The following is a 6,739-nucleotide window of genomic DNA, read 5'->3' as shown; positions in this document are numbered from 1 at the left end:
CTAAATACAAAGGCCCTAAATATGGTATAAACAATAATAAATAGTGATTAACAATAAGATTTGCCCTTCATTAAACATATAATAGTTTAACACAATAAGTATTCCAAAAGCTATTACATCAAATGAGTGGCTTTGTGGGCATACTTCCAACACACTAAGCAGGCGCACATTTCATGGAGCAGATCACCTCCGGAAAAAATACGCGGCATAGGAAAAGTAAATCCCAACATAAAGTAATACAAATAGAATTTGATAGACCTTTTCCTAGCAGTGGCACCCTTGCCGCACGGTTCATGGCCGCTATCATCATTCACCCGCTTGACGTGAACCCCTAACAGAATCACATTCTTGTACGTCTCAAGAAAATCTCGAAACAACTCATCGGAATTGATCTTGACATGTGCAACCTTGAGGTAGCCCACCTTGCCAAAAGAACCACCTTAACGGTACAACGATGAAGGTATTCGTCACTTTTGTGATCGGAGGAAGACATCTCAAAATCCCTACAAAAAGTATGAAGAAAAATATTTAGAAGGTAGCTCGCAAAAAAAAAAAAATATATATATATATATATATACGCAAATAAGATGACAGTAGATTCCAACGCCAGGCCCCACGGCCCAACTTACCTACACGGCAAGGCCATAAGGGCCCAACTCTCACCCTTTTCTCTCCTACACGCGGCCTAAGCCGCTTCAGCTAAACATGGATGGAGGCCCGCGCCTCCCTCTTTTTCTCTCTCATACCCAACAGGGTCCAAGGCTTTTCGGCCCAATCTGCCAACAACAGAGACCCAGCCTATGTCGATCCCTTTTTCTCTTCCTTCATAGCAGGCTTGAGTGCATGCTTGGCCCACACCAAGCCTAGCCAGATAGGCTAAAGCCTCACGGCTCACCTAGCTCCGCGCCCTAGTGCGCTTGTCACCTCGACTTTAGCCTAACCAAGCACCTGGACCACGCCAACCGACTCCCGTGTTGTGCCATCAGCAACCCACGTTGCCCAATGCAGCATAGCAGTCTCGTGGCACCCTTGCCATGTGTTTCACACGTCCTTGGCCCCCACCGAACCAATTTTTTCAAGCCCCGGAGTTCCAAAAAAATCAAATTTTTCTTACCTTGGTGTGGCACAAAGAAGAAGAGCAACAACGAGAGACAACTATTTGCAAGGGCAAGAGAATAAGAAAGCTAGGGGACAGGGAACAAATTTCCTCTGGCTTCTCTCTTCCTTGTTGGAATGATGATTGTTGTCCAAATTTATTTAATCCCCTGCTTAAGGAAAAATTAAATAAGTATTGAGGGCAATTGGTTTCCTTTTCCTATAAGAAGTTTATCTCCAAATCAAGGAAGAGATCAAGTTCAAATTAGGAAACAACTCTACAAGCCCATGTAGCTTAAGATTTCTACACCTATTGCCCTTTTCCTATGAGCAGCCCAACAGGTGTGGAGGCATTTATGGAGCCTAAAATAATCCCAAAAGTTCTAAAGGCAACACGTGGACTTTTTCTCAAGAAAGACAAGTTGCCATCAATAAATAGGCAGGCTCATCAGATACTCACACGCGTAGCTCGCACCCTTGAAGTTCCCAGCAGCTGAATACAACTGCCCACAGCTCGCATGCCATTGGCAAGGAAAATTTAAATCAATTAGGATAATTACTCCACTATCTCAAGATATTATTTCCTATTTAATATCTTGAGAATATTTCTCCATAAAACCTTGGACAATAGGATGCCACCATATGTAGGGTAAAACCCTAACACCATGGTTGGCCACTCCCCTATATATACCCCATATTCTACCAAATTTCGGTAAGCTTTTGCTACCCTAAAAAAACCCTAAACACTTTACTTTTACCAGAGAAACTAACTTAGGCATTGGAGATCCATTGGCCTAACCCCACCTCCCCCTACCTCGTGGGCACGTGAGGCTTAGGTCCTTGATCAAAGATGTTGATTGTTTTGCAGGTGCATTTTCGTCAAAGCTAGAGACGGCGAAAATTTGCATCAACAATACAGTCATGTAAATTTATCCCCGTAAGATTTGTATTATTGAATTGGATGTCATATAACCAAAGTAAACATGGAACCATGTAAATTTTTTTTGAGAGAGAGAGAGAGATAGAGGTACCAAAGCATAACTCTAAAGGCCAGAAAATGTTTCAATGGAGAAGCTAGCCCCAAGTCAAGGGGCATCCACCAAAGAGAGTGTAACCCGAAAGTCCAAAAACCAAAACCCACCAAGAAAAGTTGATGGTAATTGTTATACCAATCATTCCAAAATGAAGTCTATACCAAAAAAAAAAAAAACAACTCACAAACACATGCATTGTAAAAGCAACCAGAGAAACCCAAGCAATCACAACAGTTTTGAGCTAGCTTTACAGGAACCTCTACAATGGAAACTAAAACGCAAAGCTAAAGTGAAGAGGAATCATGACCATGGCCACAACCCTAGATAACTTTACAACTTCTATGGGTTGCCCTAAAAGCTTCAAAAATGGAGAAGCATAATGATAAATGTTAGAGTATGGGAATATTCGATATGCTTCTATGAAAGCTTGATGATGATCTCAGAAGAAAAAAAACAAGAAAAATGGCAAAGTGAATTTCAAAGAATGATGATATAATTGATTTTGATATTCCTCACAACAAACATGTGAGGTTGTTACTGTTATACATGGAAGAGGAAAGGAGATCATTCACTCATCAAGCCAAAACTAAATCTCAGCCCTTAATTGCTATCACCCTATAAGATGATGTCACTTGTTATAATCTATCACTTAAGCTAGATATAAGTAAGAGCAACCACATAGACTATGATCCAACAACTCTAATTTAAACCTAAAACAAATATTAAACTAAAGGTTTGAATTGTTTCTTTACCTCCAAGTCTGAGCTAAAGGGTTACACACCAAAACTCTATACTAACCCTTTAGCTAACTTGACTCCCATAAGCTCTCTTAGATAGGCAAATAGATCTTTAGGCAAAGCTTTAGTAAGAATGTCTGCAATGTGCTCCTCTGTCTTGTAGCACACAAATTCAATCTACTTGGCTTGAATTGCTTCTCGAATGAAATGAAACTTTATGCTGATGTGTCTTGTCTTTTGATGAAGGACAAGATTTTTAACCATAACAATGGCTAATATGTTGTCACACATGATTTGTGTTCCTTCCACTTGTTCTTCTCCAAAATCTTCAAGTACAAATCTCAACCATTTTTCTTGAGTGGTGACTTATGCAGCATTTACATATTCTGCTTCTACTATGGACAATGCCATAGTGCTTTGCTTGATTGAAGCCCATGAAAACACACCAGATCCTCGTGTAAATGTATAACCTAAAGTGCTTCTCATATCATCCTCACTTCCAGCCTAGTCACTGTCACATTAACTAATTAAAGTAATTGTTTTTCCCTTTTCAAAGACAATTCCAAAATATGTTGTTCCCTGAATGTATCTCAACACCTTCTTAGTTGTTCTTATTTGTTTGTTAATGGGATTATGCATAAACCTTTGCCAGTAAGCTTGATACAAACATTACATCAGGACTAGTTGCTATCAAGTAGAGTAAGCTCCCCATAAGTTGTCTGTATTCTCCTTCATTTGCAGCTTCACTACTATCAACCTTACTCAATTTCTCATTTACTGTAAATGGAGTAGCAACTATCTTGCAATCTTTTAACCCAAATTTCTCAATCAGCTTCTATGCATACTTCTTTTGATGTATGAAATGCTTTTCTCAGTTTGTAATACCCCCATTCCATGGAAGTGGTGTAACAAACCCAAATATGTCATCTCATAGTGTTTCATCATGCCGTCTTTAAACTCTTCAAGCATTTATGGACTGCTACCAGTGTACACAATATCATCTACATATAAGGAGACAATAATGATACTTGAGTCCTTACTTATTTTAACATACAAGGTTGCCTCACTTGAGCTCTTCTTGAAACCTGCATTGTTGAAGTAGGCATCAATCTCATCATACCAAGCCCTTGGTGCCTGCTTCAATCCATAAGTGCCTTGTTCAGTTTATACACCTTAGTTTCTTCATTATCTTTCACAAAACCCTGTGGTTGCTCAACATACACTTTCTTCTTCAAAACTCCATTAAGAAAAGCAGACTTCACATCCAATTGGTACAAACTCCATTTCTCTTGTGCAGTAAGTGCAATCAAGGCTTTTATGGTATCCAATCTTACCACAGGGAAAATAGTTTCATTATAGTCAATTCTAGGCTTCTGTGAGTAGCCTTTAGCCACCAATCTAGCTTTATTCTTCTGCAATGTACCATCTAGATTAAGTTTAGTTTTATAGACCCATTTGACACCAATGATTGGCTTATCAAATGGTTTCTCAACTAGCTGTCCTGTATTATTCTTCTCTATCATTTCTAATTCATTTTTCATTGCAGTCCTCCATAAGTCATCCTTAGATGCCTCATCATAACTTTCAGGTTCAATAATGCACATATTGCACTGAGCCATGATTTCACTTACACTTTTCCACTGCTTAGGTGTGTCATCGTATATTTGAGTTATTTGAGTCATACTTTCACTTTGAAAAGTAGTGAAATGATCAGGATGAGAACTTTCACCAATATCAATGATCTTAGTAGCATTCGAATGCTCAGTGAGAAAAAGAAATTTCACTTCATTGTTTGTAGTGCAATTCCAATCCTAAGAAGTATTCTCATCAAATGTAGCATCTCTTGATAGAATGATCTTCCTTGAAATCGGATCATACAGTCTACAGCCCTTTTCACTAGCATCATAGCCTACAAAGCTGCATTTATGATTATTGTCTTCTAACTTTTGTCTGAGATTAGAAGGGATGTGCACATAGCAAAGTGAACCAAAGATTTTAAAGTGAGTTATCCCTAGTTTTCTGGCAGTATATGCCTTAAATCTAGTTATTTTCCCCAAAGCTTTGGAAGGACATTTGTTAAGCAAGTAAACAACAGTGTTCACTACTTCTGCCCAAAACACATATGAAAGATTCTTCTCATGCAACATTGACTTTGCCATTTCCACCACAGTTCTATTTTTCCTTTCTAACACTCCATTTTGTTGGGGAATGTAGGCCATCATCAACTGTCTCTGGATTCCTAGATCACTGCAATACTTATCAAATTCTGCATAAATGAACTCTCATCCTCTATCACTTCTAAGACATTTCACCTTATAGCCACATTGTAATTTGGTCATTGCCTTGAACTTTTTAAAACACTCAAGTGCACCAAACTTATTATATTTCAAAAAGTACACCCATGTCATTCTAGTGCAATCATCTGTGAATAACATAAAGTTTTTGTTTCCAGAGTGAGAATCAACCTACATTGGACCACAGATATATGTGTGGATCAATTCCAATATATACCTGGCTCTCCAAGTTGACTCAAAGGGGAATGAATTCCTATGTTGTTTTCCCATCATGCATCGTTGACATTTCCAAATGGGGCAATCTATGCACCATCTCCTATTCTTCAAGTAATTTGACACTTCTCTCATTCAACTATCCCAATCTCTTATGCCATATCTGAGAGCAATGTGTGACACTTGCTCTTAGTGCAAGCTGATTTGTAGGCATCATTGTTAATGGAAAACATCTATTACTAGTCATTTACACTCTAACCACTAGATTGTCCAGTGACCATCCATTAAACACATTCACAACATCTCCTCCAAACACCAAGTAATAACCATGTTCCATCATTTGACCTACACTAAGAAGATTTCTTTAAGTCCAGGTACCAGCATAACTTCTTGGATATGTTTTCTTCCTAACTTAACTTCAATGACCAAGGTTCCTTTTCCTTCAACTTTGACAATTTATCTTGTGCCCATTTTAACCTTTGAAGACAAATTTCTCTATACATTCACAAGCAATCTCTCATCACCTGTCATGTGGTTGCTATAGCCACTATCAATATACCAAGAATTATTCACTTTCACATCTGTCACTGCATTACAGGCATAGAACAATGATCATGATTCACCTATTTGCCTTGCATAATTAGCCTTTTGTACTGCTTTGTTCTCATGACAATCCTTCACAACATGACCTGGTTTACCACAACCTTTGCACTTTGGTTTACCTTCATACCAGCACTTCGCATAGTAAAACCTATCACACCATTTGCAATCTCCCTTGGTATTATTTTACCTAGGAGCAAAATTAGGCATGTGATCCCAATTTCTTTGAGCATTGTTTTGTCTAGGAACAAAATTAGGCTTGTGATCCCAACCTCTCCCCCTTGGTTTCCAATTCTTTTGAAACTTCTAATTTCCAAAGGATCCACCACTTTTAGAACCCTTAGCTGCAACATTTAGACTAGCAAATACTCTCTCTTAGTAGAGGTTTCAACATGCAAATCAAGTCTCTACTCAAATCCCTTGAGTGAAGCAACAACTTCTTGATCCTCAAGAGTTTCAAGATCCTTAGAGTGCTCAATCATAGAACAAATTGCATCATATGTTTTAGGAAGACTAATTAACAATTTATGCGCAATTCTCTCCCTAGATAATTCCTCTCCATAACTTCTCATTTGATTAGTAATATCAAATAATCTAGTGAGATACACAAATAGAGATTCATTTTCCTTCATACGAGTATACTCAAAATCTCTATGTAACCCTTGAAATTTTACACTTCTTACTTGTTTGTCTCTTCTGAATTCACTCTTCAGGACATCCCAAGCTCCTTTGGATGTTTCTTCATTCACAATTATGGGGGAAGATT

This window comes from Malus sylvestris, chromosome 15, assembly GCF_916048215.2.
Source record: "Malus sylvestris chromosome 15, drMalSylv7.2, whole genome shotgun sequence".
NCBI lineage: Eukaryota > Viridiplantae > Streptophyta > Magnoliopsida > Rosales > Rosaceae > Malus > Malus sylvestris.
This window is presented reverse-complemented; position numbering follows the sequence as displayed.